The following is a 17,136-nucleotide window of genomic DNA, read 5'->3' as shown; positions in this document are numbered from 1 at the left end:
GAATGGATAGCCTTTCTTCAAAGCTAAGTGGGTTGAAATGACTCATTAGGTTACACCTTCTTTCTTTTTTCTTCTTTCTTTCTTTTTTTGCCAGTCCTGGGGCTTGAACTCAGGGCCTGGGTGCTGTCCCTGAACTTCTTTTGCTCATGGCTAGTACTCTCTATCACTTGAGCCACAGCACCACGTCTGGCTTTTTCTGTGTATGTAGTACTGAGACATCAAACCCAGGGCTTCTTGCATGTTAGGCAAGCACTCTACCATTAAGCCATATTTCCAGACCAGGTTAAACCTTCTTGATGGAATATCATTCATGTCATATTTAACAGTCTACAAAGCACTTCACATACACATGTGTCCTATAAAGCCTCACAGCAACACTATAAAATAAGTTTTGTGACAGTCCTATGTTATTGGATAAGAAAATCTGAGGGCTGGCTGGTCAGACAAATTCGGTATGAACTGATGAAACCAGAGTGTTCAAACTATAGGTGTTCCACATAACAGGTCTGCCCACTTGCCTGAATACATCAATTAAAGACATATGATAAGGGGCAGGGGGAGAAAAGAGATTATTATAAGAAAGAGAGCACTTCACTCTATCTTCAGCCATCTTGGGGATACAGACATGAGACTAAAGAATGAGGAGTAGGAAGACAGAGGTATTCACATGTATTAAATAATCCTGATCCAAGTTCAGCCTGGTTGATTATTATTTTGAAAGGGTTTCCAGAGATGTTGCAATTGTTGCCATCTCTGGTCAGATGAATGAGCTGATATTTGTGTGTGTGCGTGTGCACATATAGTACATATGCCAGTCCTAGGTCTTGAACTCTGAGCCTGGGCTCTGTCCCTGTGCTTTTGTGCTCAAGGTTAGTGCTCTACCACTTGAGACAGCTCCACTTCCAGTTTTTTGTGGTTAATTGGAAACACAAATCTCAGGGACTTTTCTGCCCCGGCTGACCTCAAACCATGATCCTAAGATCTCAGCCTCCTGAGTAGCTACAGGCATGAGCCACTGGGTCTGGCTTTGGGTTGGCATCCTCAATAAGAGAATTTCTTCTGAAATTATACTGTGGAGCAAAAGCTGCTTCAGAACCTTTCCCTTGAACTAAAGCTCTATCAGGAAGGAGAGGGACATATGGAAGAATTTTCCATTTCAAGGAAAGGGTTTTCTTTTTTTATTGTTTCCTCCCCTCTCCCAGGAGGATATATTTTCCACTACCTAGATTTAACACAACGAAATCTAATCTGACACATCATCTGAAACCAGCTTCTGTAGGCTTTTTTCCCTCTTCACCTTGGCCCTTTCCATTTTCCCTTTAGCTATAATTTTTTAAAGTTAATCCATCATTTTTTTTATTGTGCACAGACCTAGGGAGGAGTCATTTTCCTGAATTCTTGTTACCTGTTTTAACAAGAAGCATCTTGGGGGAGCCCCAGGTGTTTAAATCAAAGCACATCAAAGGGCAGCTGGCTTTTCCATCCTGAGACAATTGTATGCAAATATGATTCAACTAGAACTTGTGCACATGCCTAGAGCTTTCCAAACAGGACGATCCTGGCACAGAACAGAATTTAGAAAGTATCTGCATTTGGTTTCAAAGCTAAGATACAATAGTTTAATCCCCTGGTTTTTGTTACTAAGGAGGCAGGGCCATAAACAGTTTGAAGCATTTAGTGAAGAGTTTGGTTGCAGATTTTAACAACGGGTGGAATCCACCTAAAGGGTGAGAGATTTAGTAACTTCTCACAACATGTAAGTAGGGATAGATATTTCGGCGGATGGCATCTTGGCAGAGGGCAAAGTGCTTTGCTAAGCTAACTCCCAGTGTTTGCCAGACAGAAGCATCTCCCAGTTGAGGTGCAAAGCTCTCAGGCCTGTCCTCAGGGGCAAAAGCAAAGTCTCCTTCTAAAAGAGACAGTGCTGAAACATCTCTGCTTAAGCAAGCTGTGTGCCATTGTCAGTAGTAACATATGGATGGTCAGACAGAGGTACCTTCAAGAAAGGAAGGCCCAGGCTGAGAATGTGGTTTAGTGGTAGAGTGCTTGCCTAGCATGCATGAAGCCCTGGGTTCAATTCCTTAGTACCACATAAACAGAAAAAGCCGGAATTGGCACTGAAGTTCAAGTGATAGAGTGCTAGCCCTGAGCAAAAGAAGTTCAGGGACAGTGCCTAGGCCTAGAGTTCAAGCCCCAGGACTGGCAAAAAGAAAAAAAAAAAGAAAACCAGGAAGGAAGGCCCAGGGAGGAAGCCAATATTTGAACTGGAGGTGACCTGCCTGGCTTTTTGCCACCTGATTCTTCAGGACTCAGTCTACTGAGAGATCCTTCCAGACCTCTACCTCAATCTCTGATGCTAAATGATATGCTTTTCCTTAGTGCTTGGACAAAATCTTGATGTTTCTTCTCATCACATCTCTTTCTCATTTGTAAGTTTGTTTGATGTCTGCTTTTCCTATTAGATATGGTTTCCATATTTGTCATGTTCATTTCTCACGCACTTTGCACAATTATCTGGCATGTAACATGTTCTCAGTAAATTGTTATTAAATGGCACTAAACTGATTTTGCTCTCCTTCTAAATATATTCATCAATGATTACATGTATTTATTATGTGCACAATTATTTGTTTAACATGCTGACCTATTGCCTCCATGAATGGACTAAGTCAGTCTGACTCTCTTCAGCTATACAAGTATAGATATGGCTTTTTTCCCCATTTGTTTTGTGCCAGTACTGAGACTTGAACTAGGGGCCTCCAGCTCTTGCTGCCCAAGCCACATCATTTTTGGCTTCTCGATGGTTAATTGGATATAAGAGTTTCTTGGATTTGTCTGCCCAGGCTGACTTAAAACCTTGATCCTTAGCTCTCAGCCTTTTGAGTAGCTAGGATTACAGTCCTGGGCCACCAGCTCATGAGTACAGATGTTTAATGAACACGTGTTGAGTGACTGGTTACTTTAGTTAAGACAAGACTCTGAGTTTCCTAATCCGGTAATGATAACCATTCATGAGTAAATGTCTTACATATGTAAAAGCTCAATAAATATTCATCCATTTCCTCCCCATATGAATCCATAGGCTGAAGTTCTGGGATTTGCCATCAAGATAAAAGATCACATAAAACTCAACTTAGCTGGAATTCTATCCCACAAACTTACATCTACAAAAAGCCCATGATAAGAGCAAGGGGTTTGTATTCGTTTCTAGAGCTGCCTCAACAAAATACAATAGGCTGAGTGGCTTAAACAACTCTCGGAATCCTAGATCAAGTTGTTACCAGTATTGGTTTTGTTTTGTTTTTCTGCAGCCTCTCTAGTTAGCTTGTGGATGTCCATCTTTTCTGTGTCCTCATGTGATCTTCCACATTTTCTTTCTTTTTTTTTTTCCTTTTTCTGTTTTTTTTTTTTTTGTCAGTTATGGGGCTTGAACTCAGGCCTGGACACTGTCCCTTAGCACCTTTGCACAAGGCTAGTGTTCTACCCCTTTGAACCTCAGTGTCACTTCCAGTGTTTGGTAGTTAATTGGAGATAAGAGTCTCATGAACTTTCCTGCCTGAGCTGGCTTTGAATCTTGATTCTCAGCTCTCAGCTTCCTGATAGCTAGGATTACAAGCATGAACCACCAATACCTGACCTGTTCTACATCTTCATCTCCTCCTCTTCCTCCTCCCCCTCCTCCTCCTCCTCCTCCTTCTCCTCCTCCTCCTCCTGCTCCTCCTCCTTTTCCTCCTGCTGCTCCTTCTCCTTTTCTTTCTCCTTCTCCTTCTTTTTGCCAGTTCAAGCACTTGGACTCAGGGCCAGGGCACTGTCTCTGACCTTATTTTGCTCAAGGTTTGCACTCTACCACTTGAGCCACAGCACTACTTTTGTTTTTTTCTATGTATGTGGCACTGAGGAATCGAACCCAGGGCTTCATGAATGCTAGGCAAGCACTCTACCACTAAGCTACATTCCCAGCCCCCTAATCTCTTCTTATAATCATACTAGATATTATTGGTTTAAGGGCCTCTGGATGACCACTTTTTAGCTTTCATGGTTATTTTTTTTTTTTAATTAATTTTTTTTTTTTTTGGGTCCGGTCATGGAGCCTGAACTCTGGGCCTGGGCGCTGTCCCTCAGCTCTTCAGCTCAAGGCTAGCGCTCTACCACTTGAGCCACAGCGCCACTTCCGGCTTTTTTCTTTTTGCTTATGTGGTGCTGAGGAATCGAACCCAGGGCCTCATGCATGCAAGGCAAGCGCTCTACCACTGAGCCACCTTCCCAGCCCATTTCATGGTTATTTTAGATGCCCTATCTTCAAACACATTCTGAAGCACTAGGAGTTGGAGCTTCATCATATAAATTTTAGCGGATACTGAAAAATTGAAAATTATGCTGGCACTCTCCCTTTAATAAAAAAAAAAAAAAAGAACATCTCCTGCATAATCTGGTAGAGGTTAACAAATGTCAAAAAGCAGACAGACTGCTAAGAAGCTAGTCTATCAGCCATTCACTCCTTACTACAAAACTGCTTCTTAGAGTAGAACACTTTCCTACCAACCATGGGGAAACAGTAGCTCAGGTGAAAGAGAAGGTCAAGAAATCCAAAATAAGTAATTTACACTTATAAATTAGGTAGGCCTTTGAATAATGGCAGATAGAATTTACTAGATAGCACCTATGTGTTATGCTAAGATTGAATGACGTTAGTCAATTTCTCTGACTTGTTCCTCACATTAACTTGAGGAGTCAGGTATATTATTTTCATCCTAATTTCCCAGTGCAAGAAGCTTTGACATAACAATTAGGTCAGGGAAAGGGACAAAATTGAAGTCTCTAAGGCCAGAACACATACTTCTGCTTTCTAGCCTGGGGACAGGCTTAAATATAAAGTACACAAGAACCATGAGGGTCAGAATCTCAAAAAATAATAATAATAAAAGGAAGAATAGGGCTGGGAAGGTGGCTCAATGGTAGTATGCTTGCCTTGTATGCGTGAGGCCCTGGGTTCAATTCCTCAGCACCACATAAGCAGAAAAAGCTGGAAGTGGCACTGTGGCTCAAGTGGTAGAGCATTAGCCTTGAGCTGAGGAACTCAGGGACAGCGCTCAGGCCCAGAGTTCAGGCCCCATCAATGACCAAAAAAAAAGGAAGAATAACAAAAACAAACTTCTCCTACTCCAGACTTTTTGGGAGAAGAAAAAAACTCAAGTATCCATTTGGACACCTCTGCTAGAAGCTATCAGTACTAGGAATATAGATGTCAAAAGCTCACCCCCAAAACATTAGTCCAACTTCACAGGCATAAATCTCATCTCTGTAGGAAGGGCCATGGCTTAGCCCTGGGTGTTCCCCATTTTGGAAAGCCTGTGGAAACAGATTCTGTCCTTAAATTACTCCATGAGTCAGGTCTTTTTCTATGTCAATGGGTCTCCACCCCATTAGACTCATTCCCCTTTTTTCTTTACAACATATACTTTGTAACTTTCCCTTTGGCATCGAGAAATTAAATACTTAGGTATTATAACCTATCTACCCAAGTAATTTCAGAGGGAAAAGAAATAACAACATCATCTAGGATGAACAACACTCCTGGTTTACCTGTAACTGAGAGATTTACCGGAACATAAAGCTTTCATTGCTAAGGCTTAACTACACTATAAAGGAAAAATAAAAGAGGGGTAATTAAAATAAATCAGCATGTAGCAGAGGCCATTGCTAGGGCTAGGTAACATTAGAAGATATACTGAGGTAGTTAGTTGCTTCCACCTATTTACAATGAATATTAGGAATGACAGGATATAAAGAAATAAGAACATCTGTACAGGGCTGGGAAGTTGGCTCAGTGGTAGAGCACTTGCCTTGCATGCCTGAGGCCCTGAGTTCAATTTCTCAGCACCACATAAGCAGATAAAAAAAAAAAGCCAGAAGTGGTGCTGTGGCTCAAGTGGTAGAGTGCTAGCCTTGAGCTGAAGAGCTGAGGGACAGTGCCCAGGCCCAGAGTTCAGGCCCCACGACTGGACCAAAAAAAAAAAAAATCTGTACAAGAAACACAAATATAGTGGAAGAACAAGAGTGTGTGGAATACACTAGGATAAAATCTAGGGTTTAGAGAAGTAATGACAGACCAAATTTATTCACATAAAGGAAGAGAAATGGTCCATTTAATTGGAGTGGTGATAACACGCAAATACAAATGACACAATGTCAAAATTGAAAAGATGAAGAATCCAACCTCCATGGTGATGAATAGTGTCTTGTCATAAACATAAAAAGTGCTTCCCTGCATATGTCTGTGAATCTACGGACAGGATCATGACTCTGGAAATGCCCCATGCTATAAGACATTTACATAATACTTAAAAAGACTCTGGGGGACCATTTACTTGAACAAACAACAGGAACAATAGTAGAAACAAGGAAAGATTCTCAGGAGTTACATAGATATTACTGGGGATAGCCTCAAAATTACCCTAAAATAAATTTTTAAAAAGTCCCTTTGTTTTGTAATTTTCACCTTGTGAGTTTGCTTCATCAATGTCTTAAAGTTGTTGAAATTTAGGGTGATAATGTTAAATGATTTTAGGGGGGGGTCCGGTCGTGGGGCCTGAACTCTGGGCCTGGGCGCTGTCCCTCAGTTCTTCAGCTCAAGGCTAGCGCTCTACCACTTGAGCCACAGCACCACTTCCGGCTTTTCTTTTCTTTTTTTTTTGCTTATGTGGTGCTGAGGAATCGAACCCAGGGCCTCAGGCATGCAAGGCAAGCGCTCTACCACTGAGCCACCTTCCCAGCCCCTGTTAAATGATTTTAAAATTACCTTTACTCAGACAATTCAATTATATTGATTCTAAATCAACGTGTTTCCATAGGACAGCCACAGGTGCAGATGCATGCAGGTGCAAACTCCTCAAGACTCAAATACCAGGAGTAATATTGTAGGGGATGATATGTTTTCTGAAATGGTGATTTCTTGAAAGAGTTCCAAATGGAGTCCAATCTTTTTCTCCCCTTTGATTGGTGATTGGGCATATTTCTCAATGGATCATGCTTATATGTGAAATGGAATTTGATCTTATGTTTGGAGAGTAAGAACAAGTTTTCCCTCTAAGTAACCTGCATCTGATAGACATGACAATCTGACATAATGAGGGACAATCCAGTACAGACCATCTCACTTATTGGCAGTGGGTCTCTCCTTCTTTGTCTCTGCTCACCCATTCACAAATGGCCCCAGTAGAGATCCACTTCCCTGAATGCCAACTTAGAAGTAAGGAAATCAATCCCAAGTGCTGATAGAACTGAAGGCCAGCCTGCAAAGTAGAGATGTGAATATCTGCCTTAGAAGGAAGAGTGAGACTCAAAATGAGTTAATATAAAAAGTGAACATTCCTGACTCAGACCAACCACTCAGTGAATGCTAACCAACCTCACTTTTTTCTATTCCTTGACTATCTCAAACTTACTCCAGTCTGAAGGCCCTAGAACTTTTCACTCCCCTTGCCTGGAATGTTCTTTCTCAGTTGGTTCTTTATCATTCAAGTCAAATTCATCAGCGATGCCTTCAATAACCACCGAGCTGAAGAATTAGACTCCATCCTTCCTTACAGTCATACAATCTTTCTTGATTTCATTCACAGCAGTGTTCATAAGCTGTGACACCTGTGTTTGTTTTCTCTTCCCAGTCCCATGCAATGTAGATTTGGTTGAAGCAGCAACCTGGGCCCTTGTACCTTCATCTAGACTAGGGCCTGCACAGAGCCCTCAGGAGGGATCAGAGTGACCATTGGACCACCATGAACATGGTTCTACCATGACTAATCTAGTTGAATAAATCTAGTGAGAGCTGAGAGATTCTTCATGAGATCACCCAAACTAGCTTCAGGAGTTTCTCTTTGTGGCAAGACAGGAGGAGACCTCACAGTCTGAACAAGCTGAGATTTGACCCCATCAAACCCACCCTCTGGCACCTGAGCATGGAAGACAAGGCCAAGGACCTCACATAGTCAGCCCCAAATACCCAGGGACATCAAGGAACCTCTTCTCTTCTTCCGGGAAGGTAAGCAATTAATTTCCACAGAGGTGAAATAAGAGCAGAGCTGGAAACAAGACCTAAGCAGTTGGTGCCTATTCCATAGCAGCACACACACACACACACACACACACACACAAAGGTGGGGAGGATATCAACAGGTTACTACTGGAGACTTTGACAAACACTATGAAAGGAATGCTCTTGGCACCATCTATAAGCAAAGCAAAGGACTGGAAATCAAATTGCCATTTTCCAGATCTAAAGGCATCTTTATTCTGAGGAGCTTGGAGGGTGGCATCCTTTTGTCATGACTTTTTTTTGGGGGGGGGGCGGTTGTGGGGCCTGAACTCTGGGCCTGGGTGCTGTCCCTCAGCTCTTCAGCTCAAGGCTAGGGCTCTACCACTTGAGCCACAGCACCACTTCTGGCTTTTTTCTTTTTGCTTATGTGGTGCTGAGGAATCAAACCCAGGGCCTCATGCATACAAGGCAAGTGCTCTACTACTGAGCCACCTTCCCAGCCCCATCCTTTTGTCATGATTGAACATCTGGGTCTTTGGAGACTTTGTCAGCTCATATCAAGAAAAGTCCAACCAAGCAGGCTCAAGGTACCTACATATTCTCCAGCTCTATGGAGATTTTTCACTCTTAAGGATTTGAGACACAATTTGTAGGGCAAATACTAGAAAGAATTAGTGGTTTGAAGCTATATGGACATGGGTTTAAACTTTACCACCGAATGACTATTAAGACAGACATTTGATGTATTTTGTGCATTCTTCGGCTTTCCACTTTGAAAATGGGCCTCTAGCATTTCTGTTGCACAGTATCTATAAGGATTAAACAAGAGGGAAATGTATATAAAAGGCTTAATATACCTTTCCAAGACTTTACAAGCATTCATTTTCTTACCATTAAACAGAAGAGTGGTAATTGCCTCCAACTAGGAGAAATGGTAAGGGAGCATTTCCCACAGTCTTGTTCTTGGAGAAAATAGAAGAGACCAGACGAGGATGCACAAGTGACTAATCCAGGAAGAAGCGACATCTGAGTTCCTAAATAAGATAAATTACTTGGATCATAATCAATAATAGGATGCCTTGGTACAGCACGAACAATTCTGCTTGTTTTCTAATCACAAAACCTGGTTTTCTGCTACTTGCCAGAGAGCTGGAGAAGGTCATTTTACATCTCAGATTCTCCATAGGTAAAATTGGTTTAAGATCACCTGACTTCCAGGCTTATTGTGAATGTGACATACAGGAGGGAAGGCACCTACTTTCAGCCAGACTCATACCTAGTAGTTTTTAATCAGTTGAGTGCTGCTAAGCCAGTCTGAAGAAACATAACTAATGATCAATTCTTTTTGGAGGATGAGATGTATTTAGGAATTAGACCTCAAGGCCTCACACTTACCAAGCAAGTGTTCTACCAGCTGAGCCAAACCCTCAACCCCAATTCTTAAACCTTCAACCCCAATTCTTTATTAGTATTTCATTGTTTTCCACTGTGTTATATAAGTAACATCCAAATTTCAATGGATTAAACTTGAAGATGTATTTACTTTTGTTGTTGTTGGTGGTGGTGGTGGTCATGGGGCTTGAACTCTAGATCTGGGTACTGTCCCTCAGCTCAAGGCTGAAGGCTAGTGCTCTACCACTTGAGCCACAGCACCACTTCTAGTTTTCTGGTGGTTTATTGGAGATAAGAGACTCATGGACTTTCCTGCCTGGGCTCGCTTTGAACCATGATCCTCAGATCTCAGCCTCCTGAGTAGCTAGGGTTATAGGTGTAGCCTGGCAATGTATTCACTTTCTGTGTGTGTCAGTACTGGGTCTTAGACTCAGGGCTTGGGTGCTCTCCCTTAGCTTTTTCACTCAAGGCTGGTGCTCTACCACTTAAGCTATGCCTCTGCTTCTGGCTTTTTGGTGATTAATTGGGGATAAGAGTCTCATGAACATCCTTATCTGGACTGGCTTTGAACCATGATCCTCAGATCTCTGTCTCCCAAGTAACTAGGATTACAGGTATGAGCCACCAACACCAGTTTGAGGAGGTATTTCTATTTGTGGTAGAGGATCATGGTAACAAGAAACTTTGTCTCAGACCATTGTCATCCTCATTCAGAGCCCCAGACTGACAGGGAAACCCTTTTCAGGAACACTAATGGTTGCCATGGAAAAGGATACAATGGTGAAGCCATTGAGCTTCTCTCAATTCATTGGCCAAAGCATGTCATGTCGTACTGCCTTCAAGTGGGCAGGAATTACAATGCACTCTATAGGTCAGGAAGAGAAGCAATCAGTATCTGTGAACAACCCTAATGACTATGGGAGCAAAGATTTCAGAAAGAATTAATTATCTCTTTTCCCAGAGAAAGACTTGCCATGAATTAGCTTGCTGAGAATTGGCACGTTACCAAGGATATGTTGTTTCTATTCTTGATGAAAATAAATTATTAGCAAAAACTCTTGCTGTGTCGGTTGCACTTTTTGCAATGTTTTCTGTTGCCATACCAACTGCTGAGTTTAGCTAGCCGAACTTAATGGCTGTTGCTTTCTTTAGTATGAACACTGCCTTCTCTTCTTTTTTTTGGGGGGGGGGTCCGGTCGTGGGGCCTGAACTCTGGGCCTGGGCGCTGTCTCTCAGCTCTTCAGCTCAAGGCTAGCACTCTACCACTTGAGCCACAACGCCACTTCCGGCTTTTTTCTTTTTGCTTATGTGGTGCTGAGGAATCGAACCCAGGGCCTCAGGCATGCAAGGCAAGCACTCTACCACTGAGCCACCTTCCCAGACCCCTGCCTTCTCTTCTGCAAAGCTCTTCGTCTCCCTACTCCAGGGTCAGAAAGCTGTGCTTTGAAACCCCAACTCTATAACACCACCCAAAACATGAGATGCTTCATCAAAAACAATGGGTTTGGAGCTGGATGTCAGTGGCTCATGCCTGCAATCCTAGCTACTGAGGAGGCTGAGATCTGAGGATCGCACTTCAAAGCCAGCCAGGGCAGGAAAGTCCATGAAACTCTTATCTCCAATTAACCACCAGAAAACTGGAAGTGGCACTGTGGCTCAAGTGGTAGAGCACTCGCCTTAAGCTGAAGAGCTCAGGGACAGCACGCAGGCCCAGACCCCACAGCCGCCAAAAACAAACAAACTATGGATTTGAAATGGTCCCTGTTTTCATGTACTTTTCCCACAGAGTTGTCCCTGGTAACCCAGAAGAATAGGATAATGTTACCTACTTACTAATCCTTAACATGCAGTTACTTCTCAGATCTACCATAACACTTAGTGCTATAAAATACCAGTAGCCAATAGGCAGGCTAGGAGTGTAGCTCAGTGGTAGAGTGCTTTGCCTGGTATGCTCAAGGCCCTAGGTTCAATCCCAGAGAATATAAAACAACAATAGAGTATACTGTTTCTATGAATCAGGTATGCTGGTGCAGCTCACCTGGTGAGTGATTTTGGCTTAGGGTCTCCCACCAGTCTGCAGATAAAGCTAGGAGGTGAACTTGCATAGATGACAAACTAGAAAGTTAGGGCTGACTGCTGACCAGCAGTCTCCGTTCCTCCTGCAGTGTTGGCACCTCTCTGCAGGGCTGTTTGAGGGGCCCTCCTGCTGTGGAAGTAATCTAGGACAGGCAAAGACAGATCTGCAATGTTGTTTTTGTTGTTTGGGGTTTTTTTTAGGACTGAAACTCAAAAGTACACATTGTTACTGTTACTTCCTTGGTGGGTTATTGCTCAGACAGGACAGTGTAGGAAGGTATTCATCAGAAAAGTGAATACCAGGGACTGGGAAGGTGGCTCAGTGGTAGAGTGCTTGCCTAGCATGCATGAGGCTCTGGGTTCGATTCCTCCACACCATGTAAACAGAAAAGACCAGAAGTGGCACTATGATTCAAGTGGTAGAGTGCTAGCTTTGAGGAAAAGAAGCTCAGGGACAGTGCCCAGGCCCTGAGTTCAAGCCCCAGGACTGTCAAAGAAAAACAAAAGTGAGGGGGGGGGAGGGGGGGAAGGGGGGGAAGGAGAAGGATTGGGATTAGGGGGGAGGGGGGAGGCTGGGAAGGGATGTGAAGGGTAAACCAAAGGAGGAGGGTGCAATGCTTGGTAAGAAATGTACGCATTATCCTGCCCATGTAATTGTAACCCCTCTGTACAGTATGTTCACAAATAAAATAAAATTAAATTAAAAAAAAAAAAAGAAAAACAAAAGTGAACACCAGGCCCCAAGGGTCTCTGGAGATGCCAGTTACCCAGGAGTGAGGCAGAAATTCTCTCAATTCACTTGAAGTCCCACCTGAGCTATAAAAGTAAGAACAAGCCAGGCACCAGTGGCTCACACCTGTCATCCTAGCTATTCAGGAGGCTGAGATGTGAGGATCATGGTTCAAAGCCAGCCTGGACTCTGATCTCCAGAAAACCAGAAGTGTGTGTGTGTGGGGGGGGGGGAAATGGGAAGGGAAGGAAGGGGAAACAAAGGAGGAGGCAACAATGCTTGATAAGAAATGTACTTATTACCTTGCCCATGTAATTGTAACCCCTCTGTACAGTATTTTCACAATAAAAAAAGAAATTAAAAATAATAATAATAAAAAAAAACAGAAGTAGAGCTGTGGCTCAAAGTGATAGGGCTCTAGCCTTGAGCAAAAGAGTTCAGGGATCAACCCCCCCAAAAGGAGAACAGCAAGGTAAGGTCTATAAAGGCAAGGATTTTATGTGTTTTTATATGTGTCCATTCATGGCTTTATAGTTTAGACATTACCTAGTACATAATATAGAGCCCCAATAAATGTCCTCACCACAAAAATAAGAAAAAGTAGAACAATTGTTCTAAAAATTCTCTAAAACGTTAGACATACTCTGGTTTGTTCAGTATCAAATTATGCAAACAAATGCCTTGGGAACATGGTGTCCAGTGATTTATCATCTCATAAGTGCCCAACATCCATTGAGAAAATAATAAGACCCATTAAAGCCAGGTGCTCATGGCTCACACCTGTAATCCTAGCTACTCAGGAGGCTGAGACCTGAAGATTGAGTCTAGCCCAGGTAGAAAAGTCCATGTGACTCCTATCTCCAATTAACCAGAAAACTGGAAGTAGAGGTGTAGCACAAGTGGTAGAACATCAGTCTTGAGCAGAAAAAGCCAAGCAAGGGTACAAGGCCCTGAGTTCAAGTCCTAGTAGTAGCACCAAAATAATGATAATATAATCAGCCTTATCAAGTCCCTTCAAGACTAGCTCAAACACACATCAGCTTTTGGAATTTGATTGTATTAGGTAGGCAATGTAATACAGTAAATACACATAGAAGAAGTGAAATTGTTGTCCAGGGTTCACTATTAATTAGAATGGTGAATGTGGGCAAATTACAACTCATCTGGACCTCAGTCTACAGAGATAAAAGATACCAAATGAGCCTCTTGTATTTTTTTATTTAACTGCAACTTGAACTTCACCATGCACTTTAAACTAGACTTATAAGACACTATTTCTATTCTGCTTTATTTATTAGGTAATTCTTTCCAATCACCAGGCTTGAAGATAAAGTATATGCATAGGGCTGGGTTTATTTCAGTCTGTCACTGAGTTTATAGATATTAAGAGTCCAGAATCACCCTAGGAAAGAATTTAGTGGAAGTTTGGTTCAAAAATTGTATCTCAAAAATTGGAAGAGAAAGGTAATTTTAAAAAATAGCCTGTATCTTCCTATCAAATTATCTTATTTTATAGGTGTCATTTTCTCATGTCTGAGAACTCATGAAATGGGACTGGACATAAAATAGATGTGGTGAAATTTACAATAATGATCCAGAGAGCTTTTCCCATAAGTCACCTAGAGCTGAACATTGTCCTCAAAAAGGGGTGTAGCCAGAGGAAGAGAATGTAAACACTTTTTTATTTCAAAACTGGGGAGTTAAGATTCTGTTTTGGAGCTGAGCACCAGTGACTCTTGTCTATAATCCTAAATTAGTCAGGAAGCTGAGATCTGAGGATCAATGTTTGAAGCCAACCCAGATAAGAAAGTCCTGAGGGCTGGGAATGTGGCTTAGTGATAAAATGCTTGCCTAGCATGCATGAAGCCCTGGGTTCCATTCCTCAATACCACATAAACAGAATAAAGCTGGAAGTGGTGCTGTGGCTCAAGTGGTAGAGTCCTGGCCTTCAGCAAAAGAAGCTCAGGGACAGTGCCCAGGCTCTGATTTCAAGCCCTAGGACTGGCAAAAAGAAAAAAGAAAAATGGAAGTCCTTGAGACTCTCATCTCCAATAAACCACTAAAAAGCCAGAAGTAAAACAACAGTTCAAGTAGTGCAGCTCTAGCCTTGGGCAAAAAATGCAGGGACAGCACCCAGGCACTCAGTTCAACTCCCAATACCAGCATGCGTGTGTGTGCGCACGCACATGCACACACGTGCACACACACAATTCTGGGGACGCTAAGGATATAGCTCACTGAGAGACTGTATGTCAAGCACACACAAAGACTCTGAGTTTGATGCCCAGCACTGGGGGGAAAAAACAGCTAAAAAAAATTTTAAGGGGATTATACCATGTCAACTCTAGAATCACGTAAGTTGATAATCAAGGCTTTGTGGAGTAGCAGCTATATTTTCATGTGTGATCTCTATCATCTTGTTAGATTCATCTCATGGTTCTTCTCATCCCTTTGGACCTGTTGTTTATGCACAGATTGTGTTTTGGTTTGCATCCCAACAGGAAACTGGCCAGAGTTCAGCAAAGCCCCCAGGGATAGGGCTAGACTAGTCACTGTGGAAGAGCTGTGCTGGAAGAATGATGAGCAAAGAGACTAGCTTTCTTGTCTCCCAGGATAAGAATCACTGACCCACAGGAGGGGCTGTTCCCCCTCCCTCTCTCCATTAGATCTCTCCCTGGAGTCCTACAACCAATCCCCACTGTGAGCTGGGGAGCCATGGCACAATTCACATAAGTCAGTCTCCTTCCCCAAGAATGCTGGCTGTGGATCTGGGGAAGGAAGTGGACTTCATGGCCACTAATTAAGATGTAGAACATCCAAGACCAAGAAACAAAATCATTAGCACAGCACTGAAGATATTGACCCATTTGATATTGACCCATTAATCTGAAACACACCATCCATATGATACATCGTAGCCAGAAAAAGTATTCTACATTCTCTACGAAGGATGACTTCTTTTTTCCTGTAGTGAAATGTAATTCACTCATTACAATATATGAATCCCTATATTTGACCCCTGTACACTGTAATTGTATTGTGAAACAATTCTCCCCTTTATATTGTACAAATCAGTGGATTTTGATGTATTCACAGACTGATGCAGCCAGCCCAGCAATCGATTTTAGAAGGTTTTCATTATCCAAAAGAAACACCACACTCATTATCATTCACTCCTGGTCCCCATTCAACGCCTCCAATCCCTGGCAACCAGTAATCTGTTTTCTGTCTCTATAGATGTGTCTGTTCTAAATATTTCCTATAAATAGAATTTCACAAAATACGGTCTTTTGTGTTTGGCTTCTGTGATATCAAAATAGAATTGTGTGTGTGTGTGTGTGTGTGTGTGTGTGTGTGTGTGTGTGTGTGTGGTTTCTGTCCCTAGTTCCTGGCACATAGTTCCTGAATCCCTTGGGAACTCTGAAGTGATACATGTTCTCTTGTATGCTAATAGATGACCAGTGGCTGGGCTCCTGCATAATCAGGCAAGAGGGCAGTGGGATCTGGCCTATTAAAAGAAGCTAGAAGCCAGGTGCTGGTGGCTCATGCCTGTAATCCTAGCTACTCAGGAGACTGAGATCTGAGGATCACAGTTCAAAGCCAGCCCAGGCAGAAAAGTCTTTAAGACTCTTATCTCCAATTAACCACCAGCAAAACAGAAGTGGCACTGTGGCTCAAGCGGTAGAGCGCTCACCTTGAGCTGAAGAGCTCAGGGACAGTACTCAGGCTGTGTTTCTGAGATAGCTTCTTGCTTTGTTCTTTGCAGTCCTTGTATTTGTACTTCCCTAAATTGATGGAATCAGGCTCTGGATCCCGAAGTTGATGGGATGACAGGTGCTAGAAGAAATGGAGTCAAGCCGGGCGCCGGTGGCTCACGCCTGTAATCCTAGCTACTCAGGAGGCTGAGATCTGAGAATCGCGGTTCAAAGCCAGCCCGGGCAGGAAAGACCGTGAGACTCCTATCTCCAATAAACCACTAGAAAACCGGAAGTGGTACTGTAGCTCAAGTGGTAGAGCGCTCACCTTGAGCTGAAGAGCTGAGGGACAGCGCCTAAGCCCAGAGTTCAAGCCCCATGACTGACAAAAAAAAAAAAAAAGAAATGGAGTCAAACAAGTTATTTTTTTCCTTTTGGATCAAACAGGAAGTAGGTAGGATTATAGGATTAAGTCACCTTTGCCAGACTCTTTGCACTTTCTTCATGAGGTTCTGTAAGTTACCAAGTTTTTAGTTGTGATGACATCTGATTTATTTATTTTTCCCCTTTGGTTGCATTTACTTTTCTAATGATGGCTTTGATTTGTTGTAGCATTAGGTATCAAACCCATGGTCCTGCAAAGGCTAAGCTTGTGTTCCTCCACTAAGTGACAGCCCAGTCTTCCCTTAGAATGCTGTTTGGAAGCCTGTAATCCTAGCTACTTATGAGGCTGAGATCTGAGGATCACCTTTCAAAGCCAGCCAGGGCAGGAAAGTCCATGAGATTCTTATCTCCAATGAACCACCAGAAAACCAAAAGTGGCACTGTGGTTCCAAGTGGTAGAGCGTTCACCTTGCTTGACCTAAAGAGCTTGTGGACAGCACCCAGGCCCAGAGTTCAAGCCCCACGACCACCACCACCAACAACAACAAAAAAGAACTCTGTATACATACTGGGACTTGAACTCAAGGCCTCTCCAGATCCCTCAACTCGCTCGCTCACAACTGATTCTCTAGCACCAGAACCATACCTTCCAGCCTGCTTTTTTTGATGGCTAGATGGAGATGGAGTCTTTTAGACTTGACTTGCTATGAATCATGATCTTCCAGGCCTCAGCTTTCTGAGTAGCTAGGATTACAGACTTAAGCCACCAGCACCCAGCCTTAATATCTGTTTTGAAAGCACTTAATTTTTCCCTTAGTCTTCTTGTT

Source organism: Dipodomys merriami, unplaced genomic scaffold (genome assembly GCF_024711535.1).
Source record: "Dipodomys merriami isolate MVZ:Mamm:240054 unplaced genomic scaffold, mDipMer1.0.p SCAF_7, whole genome shotgun sequence".
Taxonomy (NCBI): Eukaryota; Metazoa; Chordata; class Mammalia; order Rodentia; family Heteromyidae; genus Dipodomys; species Dipodomys merriami.
This window is presented reverse-complemented; position numbering follows the sequence as displayed.